The 16,032-nt window shown below is 36.1% G+C and overlaps 1 protein-coding gene across 1 annotated transcript in view; it reads right to left on the bottom strand.

The window, feature by feature from the left end:
- Positions 1 to 16,032, bottom strand: part of LOC108969349 — a 128,572-nt gene that overhangs the window by 30,919 nt on the left and 81,621 nt on the right. The window contains exon 2 of the mRNA XM_018934000.1: positions 4,351 to 4,452. The gene's annotated coding sequence lies outside the window, so the exon portion shown is untranslated. The remainder of the gene's footprint in view (positions 1 to 4,350; positions 4,453 to 16,032) is intronic.

Below are 16,032 nucleotides of genomic sequence, written 5' to 3'. Positions count from 1 at the left end.
TGGACTTATAACGGTATCGAGGTATCCCGACTACTGCCGAAATACATGTACGTGCATATGTTCCGTTACGCAGCGCTTTGTTTTTAATTTTACCGTATGCATTATTACTTTCACATATTTAATGCGCGCACACCCCCCACACACACACACACACACACAAACGTTTAGGTGTATATGCTTATGTGGCAGCTACGCTTTGTTTACTTTTCTATGTGGCGGTTGGCAAATTTTAATTAAAACTTAGCTCTAAGGAAAATTGCACTTTGCCAAGTTGCCTCCCCATTGGCGAAAATTACTCATACGCACTGTTTAACCGTTAAGTTTGCGGCGTCTGTAGCGAATTAAAGCGCATATCAAAAGGAATTTGCCATGCTTTCAGCAGATTATAAGCCGGATTTCACTTGTCAGATGGCTAGGCGGCTAGGAGGCTATTAGGTGTTGGGCAACGTCTTTGGAAAGCAGAGATTATCTGAAATAACAAGTTTACGGCTTAATCTGCGCAACAGCACTGTCAAGAGTCATTTGAAGTTTCAATTTAGAGAAACTTAAGCTATTTTATAAATTTATTGTGATTTCGATGAAATTACTCCGAAACAGCTGATATTAAATGATAAACAAAAAATAATAATGAACTATTTTTAGTAAGCTAAGCTATATTAAGGCAACTTGAGTTCTTGAAGCTGTGTTCCAACACTCTTTCACTCACAAGGCTTGCTGAGATCTAAATTAATCGCCTAATAAAGGTTTCATTGAATAAGACTTCGGTTGAATTATTACCCCAACGATTACATATCTTAGCTAGCCATGAAAGGCAAGCTACAAAAAGAATAATTTCGTTATAATAAAATGTTACAACTTTATTATTAATATTTACGAAGAAAAATAGTATTTTTAATTTTGATAAGTGGGTCAAATAAATCAGACCAACTAAAGTCTAAAATTAGCCCAAAATTTGACCAGATTTTAACACTAAGGTCTAAACTGCTTCGAACAGCGAACCGAGAAATTAAATTGAATTTTAGAGAAGATAAAATACAATACAAAAGTTACATTTAGGATTTTTACTAACAATATTGTGGCAAGATTTTCCCTGCAGTGTAGATTCATATGTATTAAACATATAGAGGTAGACTTAACCTGAAATCTCATCGGAAATGCCCTAAGGCGAAAGGTAAAATCTCTAACTCGTCACAATGGCTTAGTAACTAGAGTGCCATACCACAGAACCAAAGTTGTACAAAACTAATAACGTAATTTGCTTTCAAAACCAATTGCCCTCAAATGAAAACCATAGTGTCGGTATGAATCAATATAAAAATATAGTTTAGGATCGATAGTAATTCCCAAACCAACAAAGTTAAAGACTTGGTCTAATCTATAGTTTTTTATTACATAAGAAGAGGATTAAAGCATGTCGCCTTACATTTTTTGAGATTAAATGACAAGTAATTTCTCTAACACCTAGCAACTAAATTATTTGAGTCTGTTTGGAACAGACAGCGATTATCAACTGAAGCGAATGATTTAAAAAGTTGTAGTTCATCGGCATATATTATATTAAAGTTAATTAAAAACAAGAAGACTATATTGCGGAACACAACACTTTGTAAAAAGTTTTGCTGAAGTCAACGAATATAACACACGTATGCTTATTTTACATAAAACCCAATGACACATGGCTTAGGTATAACTAATAGTTTATCAATACCTCTATAGTTTTAAATGTATTACATAAATATATTTTTTCACTTCTTCAAGAAAATATTGCAAACACGGGAATATGCTTTCTGTGGAGGTAAGAAACGAAGACTTATTTTGTTAGTACCTCGTCAAGCTGTTAGGTTTTTTCTGCTTTAGAAGCATAAAACAAACTTTTTTTCGTTTTTTGCTTAAAAATTTTCTAGGAATGTGTCCCCAAAGTTATAGAGTTAATTCCAAATATTTTTGAAGCTAGAGGGGAAATAGTGGCCAAGCGTCTAGCAGATATATGAGCGCTTGGGCAGAAAGCGAAAACTTTGACGCGCGATTTCTCGGTTTTGCATTTTACGACTTTCCTTAACTGGCGGGCAGGCAAAAAAACTCAATGTCGTATCGAATTGGGACAATGTTATTATTTAATGAAAAAGATTACTATACCCTCAACATATTATATTAAGTTTGTCACGAAGTTTGTAACACTCAGAAGGAAGGGTCGGAGACCCTATAAAGTATATATATAAATGATCAGTATGTCGAGCTGAGTCGACTTAGCCATGTCCGTCTGTCTGTCCGTCTGTCTGTCTGTCTGTCTCTATATATACGAACTAGTTCCTCAGTTTTTAAAATATCATTTTGAAATTTCGGAAACATCATTTTCTCTTCAAGGACCTGCTCATTTGTCGGAACTGCCGATATCGGACTATATCATATAGATGCCAAACGGAGCAATCAGAATCAAGTTCTTGTGTGGAAAACTTCCTCTTGACGATATATCTTCACGATATTTAGTATGAGTTATTGTTCATAGAAATAATGTAATATCAGAAAAAATTGTTTAGATCGGCTAACTACAGCATATAGCTGCCATACAAGCCGAACAATCGGAATCGGCTTGTATGGAAAACTTTCACATTTGACGTGGTATCTTCACGAAATTTGAGATGTGTTACTCCGAAAAAATTGTTCACATCGTATTACTATAGCATATAGCTCCCATCTAAACTGAACACACAGTTACTAAAAGAAATGCACCTGTGAAGGATATAAGCTTCGGTGCAGCCGAAATTAACGTTTCTTCTTGTTTTTCTTTGAATTTGAATTTTACCCAATTCTTGAAATTTTCTTAGTTTACCTAGAAAACAAGTTTAACAAATATGAATCTTTTTGAATTTTTTGTTTCAGATAGAATTTACTACCTGCATCCTACCCGCCGTGCGACAAATGCACATGCGAGATGCAGCGGGCAGTTGCTTCCCAAAGGAAGATTTCGTACCCAAAATAACTATAAACCTTAGGAATTTCGCTTTAATCAATTATTTCTTTTTTCCCAAAAAAATTATCAAAAAATCGATTTTTTGACGCCTCTAAAGCAGGCTCCTTAAATTAGTTTCATAAAATTCTGAACTTGCCACTGTAATATATAACCACTATACGTATACATTTTGTGGAATATTGGGTTATCGTAAGTTATACAGACGGCACGAAAATCAGCGGTGAAGTTGGTACGAGAATAAATTGTAAAGAGTTAGAAATAAAGGAACCTCTTAACATCACTGCGATATATTTCAAGCTGATATCTTTGCTATTGCGAAAGCCGTGGAGGCTAATGCACTTCCAAGCAATTACAGAGTCAACACCTACGTATACAGAAAATATCAATCAAGGTAATAACCTCGTATCGTATATCGGCCAGAAGTGTATTGGGAAGCAAAGCAGCAGTGAAAAGTATTGCCAGAAGCAAGCAACTTCATTTCTACTGTGTGCCAGGTCACAAAGTCATCGAAGGCAATGAAGTAGGCTCGCCGTGGGATTGCCAAGAAAGGTGTACGGCTAATACCCATGATCACCATTGAGAAACACATGCATTGTCTATATGACGACCTGAACAGAAGTGTGGTAAAGAAAATCTAAGCCTGATGAAACGAGCTACCAGGGTGTAAAATGTTAGATCGTAAGTATACAAAATTAAAATTGGCACTCGATAAAAGACACTGTAGGAGCTTGATCGATCGAAAAATTAACTGCGATTTACGCCCGCAGAATAGGGCTGACAGATCGAGAAGACTGCAGAAAATGTCTGGAGCAGGGCACCAAAAAAACAATGCAGCTTCTCTTGTGCACTTGTCTCGCATTGGCAAAGCTACGGTGTAAGCATCTGGGGTTAATACGGTATAATACTCTGGAGGAAGTATCGAGAGTGAGGCCGCAGAGTCTGTTAAAATTCGTGTCAAGCGCAGGCATCCTAAAGAATCACCACTCCTCATGGGCCTAGCAACTGAACTTCATCTGGTATTGCAAAGAACCAAAACTGGTATATGAGTGGCTTATTGGCCTACCAGAATAACCAAACTCAACCTAAGCGAGTATTGCTTAGCATTAACCTACAAAACATTTTTCTACGATAATAATAAGCTTCAAATAAATTTTCATAAAAAATACGCAAAATACATATCTTTTAATTATATTCAGTATTTTGTGTTAATTAGATTAATTAATTAATAGAGATTAAACATAGTGATAGCAGCCGTAAGTGTATTCGAATTTAAGTATATAAAATATATATAAATAATATAATATAATATTTTATATTTAACAAATTAAATAAATTTTAACTAACGTAAACATGTTCATTCTTAGATAACTAATACTTACAGTAAATCATTGAGGTCTTTGCAAATAAAAATTTGGCATTTTCAAGTATAACATCTCTTAAACTGGTCAATTCCCTACATTTTTCGCACATAAAGCAGAGTTCTGGAAAGAGAAATTTAATTAATTTTATTCACATACGCAAGGCACTTTCAAATTAAATGAAAATTGCAAATATTGTTAGCTTTATAAACTGTATCTTATCTTATATTCATTAGACAATTAATTACCGAGATAGATTACAAATATTTACTTAGAAGTAAAATAATTTTCGATTTTGTAATTTTAATTTACCGCAAGTGTTTACACAAACTTCATTCACTTAAATTAGCAAATATTTAAATTCAATTCAACAGTAGTCAATACTCACTTAAATCCACATAAAAACGTTTCATTCCTCGTTTCTTATTTTTACTGTTAAAATAGTTTTTCTGCATAACGCATAAATGGTCTGCAACGCAATCGTATCAGTATCGGATAAATACCGACTCAAATACAACAATGCTGATGGCAATTTATTTGCCAAAATGATTTATTTATTTACGCACGAATAACAAAAACAACTATTTCAAATGCGCGATGAATCTATCATTTAACAGGAATAATTGATTATGCAATATTTGTGCCAGTGACAATGAATAGCGGTATACATACGCGTCTACACGCTTAATACTGTTATACCAAAATTATACAATGGAACCAGCAGACAAATTTTAATATGTAATGAAAAATGACTGAACCGACTTTGATGAAATTTAGAGAGGTAAGAGGTTATAGGTACACGCAGATGTGAAATACAAAGTATGAGAGCACTCTTTCGTTCATAGTTATTGTCACGCTGCCTTTACTCGAGAGCAGATGATCGTTAAATTCTTACAATTCCGGACAAAGAAAGACAGTAAAAATTTTCGAGTGGTCTTTGAGAGTTTTTTTATATCATTCGCATAATTATGCCTGTCAACAGTCCCGCTCATGTAATAATGACATCAAAAAATTATGACAAAATAATCCTCAACAAATAAATGGTTAAATGCACTTGAAGGGTAAAATTACTATTACGAAACGGAAACAATGTGATAATCACGACATAGTTACACATTTCTACATACATGTACCTACTGACTACTTGCTCCAACAATATTTGTACTTCCTCTCGCATTCGGCGATTTAATGTGTAATCCGCTGGTGGATTAATGCTTGTCATGTTTTACCATTTAATCCCCTGGGTTCAAGTGATTTTCAAACACACATGTGTATGTATGATTTGTGTTGAAAATTGTGTCCTATTCAACATTAAACATTATCTATTGTTGTATATTTAAATATACAGACACACAAATTTAACTGTAGATACGCTACAATGAAGAAAAAATAGTAAGATTTTGTTCATAATTTTAAAATTCTTAACTTATCTTTAGAAATCTATATTGTTCCCCCCAATGTAATATCTTTTGTCCCCAACACACTTGGTTTTTTCCAACCCGCGAAACAGCTGTTAAAGCCAATTTTCGGAAAAGCTTTCAATATGCCTGGGGACTTACGTTTAATGTCTGCAATTGACTCAAAGCAGTTTAACTGGGTCGGTCCTTTGAGTTTGTTGAACAGACAGAAGGATTTAAATAAGGCGAATACGTTGGTTGTGGCATAATAATGGTCGAAAAGTTGACGAAAAACTCACGAAGAATCCCTGCAGTATTTGATGGTGCCTTATCATGGTGCAAAAACCAAGAGTTTTCGGCCCATAACTCCGGTCTCGTTTTACGAGTAGCTTCGCGTCGCATAACACTCATATTTCTTGTTGACAACTTAGTCTGTCGGAAGGAATTCGGAGTTCATCTCAGCTCGATTATCGAAGAAAACTGTCAACATAACCTCGATTTTAAACCTGCTTTGACGTGGTATTTCGGCTTCGGCTCACTTTTTCTACGATATACGGCCGATTTGTCTGTTTCCGGATCGTAAGCTTAGATTCAATACTCATCGCCAGTAATAATAGATTTCTTGACATAATGGTATTCGAAAGAATTGTTTCACAGACATAAACCCGACGCTGTTTTCGAAAAAGTTGAGCGATTTTGGCCCAAATGATCTTTCAAAATGGTTTTCACTGATTCTTGCGATATTCCAGCGATGCCAGATCTCTAACTGTTAAAAGTTGATACCCAAATACCAATTCCTTTTATTGACGTGTAGATCATCAGTAGACGTGGTCTTCCTGGACGTGGTTCGTCTCCAACGCGTTCTCGGCCCTCTTTGAATGATTACCAGAAATTTGATTCCGCACTAAAACCTTAATTAAACTTCTTTATTCAATAAATTCACTCCTCGTAAAAATCGCCGAATGCACTTTACGTATTTCAGCAAGACGAGCCTATATAAAACATTAAAAGGTCTTACTATTTTTTGCCAAAGTCGTACATAACATAAGTATATATTGACATTAGTTGGTTTGAAAATATCTTAATCAAAACTCAAATATAGGAGTTCCCAAACCTGATTCCTAGCAACTCAAACAGGCTTCAAATATATCGAATTAATTGTTACCTAGTTTTATATCTATTTAACCATTCATTCTATTTTTTTGCTCATTATTACCCAAACTTTTGCTCCATAAAGGTTTCAAAACTTGTTATTAAATGGCTACGAATTTCCGTTTATAGGGTCGATTGATTAAAAACTGATTCTTTCGAAATATTAAGTTTTATATGCCCATCAAGTTGTAAGGCCTCATCATTATATTCCCATTCCCTTACTCACAAGGTTATTATCTATTGTATTTCGAATCACTATGTCGATAATATATTACATTAATTGTCAAATTGATTCCAACTCCTATAACCCTGAGCGGTTAATTAGGTATAAATATACGTACAAGGTGCTTTTTAAAGTAACCAGGACTTAAAAAAAATCAAAAACAAAAAAGAACAAATGGTTTTTTCGGCAAAATCAATTTATCTTATTCAAAATAATCTCCTTCTGCTTCAATACAGCTTTTTGCACGGTCCAAAATCATGTCGAACGGGTGTTTTAGCTCGTTGGCCGATATGGCCGCCAGTATACCGCTGCAAGCCTGTTGAATGAAGGCCTCTACGTTTACATAACGCTTTCCTTTCATGGGCAAATGCATTTTTTCGAGAAGGAAGAAGTCGCACGGTGCCTTATCAGGTGCACACGAGGAGTGGTTAATGGTTAAAATGTAATTTTTGGTCAAATAAACCTCTTTAATGATGTCCTTCAAATGTTGAGTTCTGAGCAATTTTGGTCTTGAGTCAATTTGTGCAAAACATACCATGCACACATCTTTCGTAAGCCCAAATATTCGGTAAAAGTGCGATAAAGCGATTTTTTTTAGATACTCAATTCCATTTCCATGAATTTAAATGATTTCGGCTGATTTTTAATGAATTCACGCACAGTTTCAATGGAATTTCCGGTGATCACGGATTTTGAATGGCCCACAAGTTGATCGTCATTTATGTCCTCACGACAACTTTGAAAACGTTGAAACCACTCGTTCAATCTGCTACGGGATGGGCAATCATCGCCATAAACTAGTTTCATCAATTGAAGCGTTTCGGTAAAGGTTTTACATATTTTAAAACAAAATTTAATGGTGGCTCTTTGTTCGAAGCTTATTTTTGCACCGATAACACAAAACTTACTGGGGCTTAAATAACTTCACTCCCAATCAATGAAGTGTCATGAAATTCTTACTGAACAATCGACAAACATAGCAGATTGTAAGGTCAGTCGACATATAGATGGCGCGTCCAGGGGGCGCTAGATTCAAAAAGTTCCTGTTTACTTTGGAACACACCTTGTACAATGGTGAAAAGTAAAAATTTTATTTCGCTATGGAACGTATTATAATCTTGTTTAGATGTCTCTTCTAAAATAGTTCCTGGTAATAGGGCTTTAGTCATATAGAAGCTCAGTGACAAGTTATAAACATCGTTTTAGATCTATAAGATGGCATCACTTAACTTGATTATGGTTTAAATCAAAAAGTTAAGGTTTACATCTTTGGTTCGAGGGATACTTTGGTTCATAGGATTTAGCAGTGTAAGTCCCAGAAATTAGTACAAATAATTTATGTAAAAAAATTGTGCATATATTTTTAACTTAATGGAGAAAAAGTGGTATACTTATAGCAAGTTCAACATCCTCAATGCCAGCGAAGTGTTCTTTAAAAATATACAAATTATTCAGCTCACTCTTTGTAGATTCTGATTAACGTAACTTTAAGTAAATAAATAATCGTTTTAATATATACTTTTAAAGTGTAATTATGCAATACACATTCCGATTATACTTACTTCTCTTCCTATAAGAGTGCACGAAAGAGTATGCCATTATAAATGCTGTAAAAATAGCACAAATGAGCATTTAAAATGATCCCAGTAAAAATCGTAATTATATATTAAGGCTTTCTCGTAATACAAGAAATAATTTAATTGCTTTCGATAAAGTTTTACTCATAATTGAGTGCTCTCTATCCCTATTCACTCCACGTACTCCGATATCCCTAAATAAAAGCTTCAATTTAATTGGCCTCCTGAACATTTTCCATCCAGCATTATGTGCCAGCATCCGCACATTAAGTCTTATTTCTAGTTATTTAATTTATGCCAATATATTATTTTCGGCTTGTCGTAGCGACGTTTGACAGCAGAACAAATGTATTTTTATGCGCTCGCCAAGCAAAGTGGCAAGAAAAATTGGGGCCGACACGGCATAAAAAGCCACTTAGATTCACATCATTAACGGCAGCCGACTTTAAGGCTTTCAGCCTACAGCAGCGACTGCCTTTCCCATGGACATTCCCGATGCGGCGCCACCCACTCAATTTACCTCTCCTTCCACGTACCACTGTCGTAAGACATTTCTTCTCATTTAAATTCACATTTTCTTCCCATTTTTCCATTTATTATTTCTGAATATTTTTCAGATTTGGCATTTTGCAGATTTTATTTCTCTACTCTTGCCGCTTTCCTTCTGCCAGGCAATTTTTGTCTCTAACGTTATTATATTCTCTACTGCGGCCACAGAGGCTGACTGACTTCTAGTGCTTTCTAACTCAACGCTTCCGGCCTGAGAGTGACAGCAAGCAGACGTTGCAAAAATCGTTGTGGTTGTGTGTGCGTCAGTGTGAGTAAGTGCCAAGGCGAATAAACAAGTGGTCGAGGCCAGTTGAAAGAAATTGCCACCATAAGACGTGCCAAATGTTAAGTGTGCCAATGTGAGCGAGTTTCATTTGAGGTAGTCGAACATCTGCCGAAGAATTGCCGGCCATTTATTGCGGCTCCGAACCCTTTTGGTAACACCTTTGCAATCCTCACGCTACACACCATCCACATTACACTTTGCATAGGTTTAGAAAAACGCTTCATTGACTTTCAAATTTATCGACCCGCATGTCGAAAGTATTTTACCTAAAAAAATGGGTATTTCCGCTTGAAATTTTTTATCCTGAATATTTATTTTTGCACTTTTGGGAAGTTTTTTCGTAAAATCATGTGAAATGTTTTGATTTCGGTCATTGTTCTCTGTTGCAACATTCGGCGTTGACGGCAACTTTTATTGAATCACTGCCAAAACTTTCGTCCCCTCTCTTTTCACATCTTTTGTGCGCGTCTAGATAATATCAATAAAAGTTGATACGAAACAATGCAATGCGCTTTTTCTGAAAAGTTGAAAATGCAAATTGACCTTGTTGCTCATAACTAACTGTATTTGTATGCGTTTGTTAAGTTTTGGTTGTTGCGATCTCGGCGCCTCATATTCTGAATTATTAAAAGTGAAATGATAAATTCTAAATCAGCTCATAACATTTTTTTTTCCGTCGGAAACGAAAGTAAAACCAATTATTTAGCATATTTATGCCTTCACATTAGGGAAAGCGCTTCTGTAGCTTTGGAAAATTAAAAAAAAAAGAGAAAAATGTATTGTAAATTATAATCTCGCTGAGTCAATTTAAAAATGGGACAGAGACATTAAGTTTCACACTTGATCTGGTACAAAAAGGTTCCATAGAGCGGTATTCAAATCTGACAGTGAGAATGGCACAGCCTACCTTTTGGTAATATTCCATATCTAATCGGCCGATTGCCACCAAGTTTGGAGCAAATTATTCATATCGTAGTCAAGGAAAATTAGCGGAAGCGAACAACAGCATACTGACCATTTTACACACTTTTAAGACCATATGATCTCTTCACTTTATAGCTGATCAAATAAAGTACCAATAAATATATTGACAATAAGTTCTAAAGAAAGATTTCTCATACAGAATATGTAGATCACAGCGCCTATAACTGATATTTCACTATAATAATTTAGTGAAGTAGAGAAGCAATCTTCATCTTATGTTAACGCCCCCGTATATCTCATATAAAGATTTGCAAACATCACTTGACTTCATGATAAGTTCGCTCTTAGAGCGAAAATTTTCGCTCTTTACCTAATCTAAGAATTTTCAGTTGGTATTGGACCGTATATATTGGTTAATATGCAAGATAACTTAGTGAAAGCTATCTCAGCTGTATTTAATTTCTTCTCTCAAATTTTGAAAATGCTTTTACGCTAATAAGTTGATTTATTGATGTAGCTGAATGAAATTTTTTTAGAAGGGCCTTGCACTGCTCTCTGAAGTTGTTGCATTGTAAGTGTCAGTATGTTTGTGTTACCGTTGCGAAAATGAGCTTCGAACAAAGCGTCAACATTAAATTTTGTTTTAAAATTGGTAAAACCTTTACCGAAAAGTTTCAATTGATGAAACAAGTTCATGGCGATAATTGCCTAACCCGTAGCAGAGTGAACGAGAAAAAACATTTGTTCTGCTTTTTACCCTGTCTACTTTGGAATTCCCTTGTATTAGGTATATGAGGGTTAAAAAAAATTATTGATCCAATAAAACCCATTTTTGACGTACAGGCATATTATTATAAGGAAAATATTCTCTTCGAATATTGATAATGTACTCGTATCTCACAGATTGATCGATGTTTTCGATAAAACTTTCGCAAATGGAACTTTAATCAACAGATTCGGCGTCTGCGGAATTTTGTAATTTTTTGGTGATAAGGTACTATATTCTACGCTTACTAAGTATTTGGGCAAAATTGTAAGCCAATAGATTCAATGGTGCTTGGTTCGCATTTTTTTCAGTGAAAGATTCAAAATCAGGTTATATGGGAAGTATCTGAGGTTTTAATCTAATATCGCTTGTTTTCTCACTGGAACATAGAAATATAACTTTATTTATCAGATTTCGCCGATATCGGTCCATTAGTTCCAGATATATGACTATTTATCGAAATGTGGGCAGTACCACGCCCATTTTGGACCCTTTCCTATAAACTCCTCTTTTATCTTTCCAGGTGTTAAATTTAATGCCTCTAGCGTATTTTTGGATTGATCTATTCTATGTGTGTCGGCTGGGGTGTTCAAGTAGTTTTTTCGAGCAAATTTGGACAGTTTAGCTTAAGTGGTTCAGGGGATATGTACATTAAAGTTTTTACAGGGCGACCTTCAACCCTTTTTAAAATTTTAGTCCCAAATTACAGTTTTATATATCTCAATTTAATGCTTTGGTAGGGCACTTTATAGATTTTCGATTAATGACATTATGTGGGCGTGGGCCAACTACGAATCTTTTGCTAAGGAACACGTGTACCAAGTTTCATTAAGATATCTTAATTTTTACTCAAATTGTCGCCTGCAAAAGCGGACAGACGGACGTATTTCTACTTGTCCCATTATCCTGTATATCCGTATATTTCTCGATGATGCAAACGATTGTTGGGTGAACAAAACTATCATGCCCTTTGGCAAAATGTTGCACGAAAATTTTGCAAATAAATTCTTCCGATTTCTAAATTTGGTTGAAGGCAAAATATTCATATGACAATTTGCCCAAGTGTACCGAGAACAGAAATATCAAACAAATGTGTTAACTTTGACAGCGGTTTGACAGTTATGCCTAAAACTCAAATAAATCATGGCTCAGGTACTATATCATACAATCACAATTAAAGTTCTGCAAGCATATCCGATATATTACTGTACATATGCATGAATTTGTTGGCATAAAGAATGTTCATTAATATACATTCATATGTACAAGATGGCATGTGTGTAATTGACAAAAGTAAAGCGCAAGCAAATAGGCGGCGCTTCGAAGTTAACTGTATTTCACTACTCTAGAAAGGAGGCCCGGCACACACATACATACACTATCCCACTCTGCCGAGAAAAAAATCAAATTTTATCCAACTTTAAATTTTTAATAGCAACTGGGTGCACAGGCCTTCGGCAGTTAGAAGTTTTTGTTTTGAAGCCTTTTAAAAGCGGGAGCAAAGCAAACCGTACGAGAGTGTTGCAAACAGTCATACAAGGACTTGCGTTAAAATATGTGTGTACTACAAGCCGAATAAGCAAAGGTAACAATTAAAATTTCTACAGGGCAGCACAAAAATGCGAGAGCTGGCTCTTTCCAAAAGCAAAGAGGAGACTGCTAAAGAAACAAAAAACAAAACATGAGTATGAGTAAATAGAGAGCACAGCACAAACAACAGCAAGTAAGGTTGTGCAGGGTTTTCCTGGAGCCCGACGTTAGGTACACACAGCTGTTAGTATAGAGAAGATAAATCTCGTTACAAAAAATATCGGAAGTGGGATTTTTTTATTTTTCTACTCTTATATGTCTCATTCGTAAATTTATCAAGTCAAAGGTTTACACTTTTAAAGTACTTTTTCTATTTAAGCTTCATTTTCAAAGTTATCATCAATAAGAACCTCAGAAAATTATCAATAAAGTTCTCTTCTGGTTGGAAAGCAAAGCCGCGGCGGACGTTCAACGAACGATACCGTTTATTCAGGTCAACAGACAGGTTAAATTGGTGCAACTAGACAGTCAAGAGAGCTGACTGGTTTTATTAAACTAGTCTAAATAGGCAGATAGTTTCAATTTAAATTGAATAACCTGCCGTTTTATTCATTTGTTACAATTTTTCTTTGAACGTTGTGGCCAATTCTATTTTCGTACACTTGTTTGCGAAAATCATCTCTTTCTCATTCGAATATTCTGCTGTGTCAATCCCAAGATTGTTGTTGTATGCTATATAAAATGGAGATAGAAATAATTACCAGCAGTCTTGAATTCTAACTAAGCCCGATTGTAACCCTAAACCTGACCCAGCGGGCAGGGGATATTTACCCGCGGTAAGGTATACCTGTGGAGGATGGATTCATGTGCAGAAGTTCACGCAAGTGCGGAAAGTTCTCTGATCGCCATTCACTTGGGAGTGGCCAGAAACGATTCTTTTATTTATGGCTAATGCAGCTCGCGAGATCCGGATTCCATGTTCAGGCCGACACTTAATCACACGATGAAAATCGACTTCGAAATCGACCAAATATAAGAAGTGATTGGACCTCCTCGGCAAATGAGTCTCTGGAGGTACTAATTACAACGCACTTCCCCGGGGGTCAGCAAACACCTTCAAGGAGGGTTCAACCAGAACTACCATTAAACGCAGCTGATTACCGAAGCCAAATAGTAGACAAAAGCAAAATCAAATATGCCACAACTAGTTTTGCACCATTTAAATCGGCAGGTCCTGACGGGATTATGCCCATAATGCTGCAAACCTGGTAGAACCAAGGGTCAAAGGCTAGAAAATATATACATCCCAAGAAGTTATAAAAGAAGTAAAGTTGTGTTTCTTCCAAAACCAGGCAGAAGAACACACGAGAATGTCAAGGATTTTAAATCTATATTATGCTGAAGGTATTAGAAAGGGTAATAGATTTACACGTCAGAACAATAATGGCGGAGAAGTTATCGAAGTCCCAACATGCATACATAAAGGGCCGATCAACCGAAACTGCCCGTCACGAGGTGATAAGTGTAATTGAAAAATCACTACACCACAAACAACACACCATGGCTGCTTTTCTAGACATAGAGGGCGCTTTTAATAATATAGAAATAAATGCTATAATTAATTCTCTGGCACATGGTGGTATAGATGACACTTGAGAATAGGAAGATTATAGCTTCAAACGGCGCTGCAACACAAACAAGTTATGTGAGTAGAGGGACGCCTCAAGGAGGGGTCCTCTGCCCGCTTCTATGGGTTGTAGCGCTGAACGAAATATCACTCCAACTAAACGGTGGAGGAGGTGAAAGCAGTAGCAAATGTATTGACGATATAGTATTGTTGGTATCAGGCATGTTTCCTTCAACAGTCAGCAGGATTATGGAAAGAGCACTTCGAAGCTTAAACCTAATGGACTAGGAGTTAACAAATTACTAAGTTTAAACTTCCGGTACTAAACTTTACAACACTCACTCTACCCCCCACAGCTAAATACTTGGGGGTGGAGATTGACACCAAACTGTCCTGGAAAATAAATATAGAAAAAAGAATAAAAATAAAGCATGCATGGCCTACTATACTTATAAGAGAATCGTCAGCAAGAATTGGGTTCTCAAACCAAGTATAATCATGTGGATGTATACGGCTGTCATAAGACCTATACTTACATATGCAGCTATGGTATGATGGCCAGCGCTAAACAAATAATACAACGTTAGAAAATTAAATGAAATACAAAGAGCAGCATGTGCGGGTGTTACTGGTTCAATCAGGTCATGTCCGACTGAGGATACCATCTAGACGAGAATGGAGAAGACTTTCAATAGGAGAGTCTATACCGACGGGTCCAAAATGGACTGCGGAGTAGGCACGGGGGTATTCTCCGCTGATCTAGGCGTATCTCTTTCTATACGTCTACAGAACTCGGCTAGCATCTTCCAAGCAGAAGTATTAGGCATAGAAAAGGGGTGCGAAGTTCTATTAGAAAATCACGAGAACATACATAAAGCAACTTTATTTACTGATAGCCAGACGGCGCTCCTGGCCTTGTCTTCACCCATGACAAATTCCAGTATAGTTTACAACTGCAGGCGAGCACTAAGCTCAATAAAAAACAAGCTCCAACTAGACTTGATCTGAGTTCCCGTCCACAGACGGGTTGGCAAAGGCAGGAGCTTTCCTCAACGAATCCGAGGCGGAGCTAATACTAAGCCCGCTAAGATCGATCTAAGGAGAGATGAAAAGACAATTTCAACAAGTTGCAAATAACAGGTGGATAAACATTACAAAATGTGTCATAACTAAACAATTATGGCCAACATATGACAGGAAAAGAACCAAGGACATATTAAATGGGTCAACAAAAAGTATCTGCAGATTAACAGCTACCACAACAGGGCACTGGCCATTAGGGGAACATGCATCCAAAATGGGTATGCCCTACAACGGTATCTTGTGCGGAGTAGCAGGGAACAAGGAAACAATTTTCCACTTCTCTGCGAAACGTAGTAGCAGATACAGGAGGTTCTACGAAGAGTGTATCAAAATGGCACATCAAAAGCTAATTGAGCCCGATAAATAACAAGGCTGCACTCCTACCTACCTACTTACACAAATATTTGGAAAATATTACAATATGCTATATGAAAATGTGTTCTTTTAATAAATATTAACAGATTTTTTATCATCTGTCCAAGGGCAGTGAGGACGGGCTGATTAGTGAAAAGATTAAATGTAATCTTAAAAGTTTTGGTGGGAATATAGTATTATACCAAGTATAGAATAAGTAAGAGTAAGAGACGAC

The sequence above is a fragment of the Bactrocera latifrons genome, unplaced genomic scaffold (assembly GCF_001853355.1).
Source record: "Bactrocera latifrons isolate USDA-ARS-PBARC rearing strain unplaced genomic scaffold, ASM185335v1 scaffold_25, whole genome shotgun sequence".
NCBI lineage: Eukaryota > Metazoa > Arthropoda > Insecta > Diptera > Tephritidae > Bactrocera > Bactrocera latifrons.
This window is presented reverse-complemented; position numbering and strand designations above follow the sequence as displayed.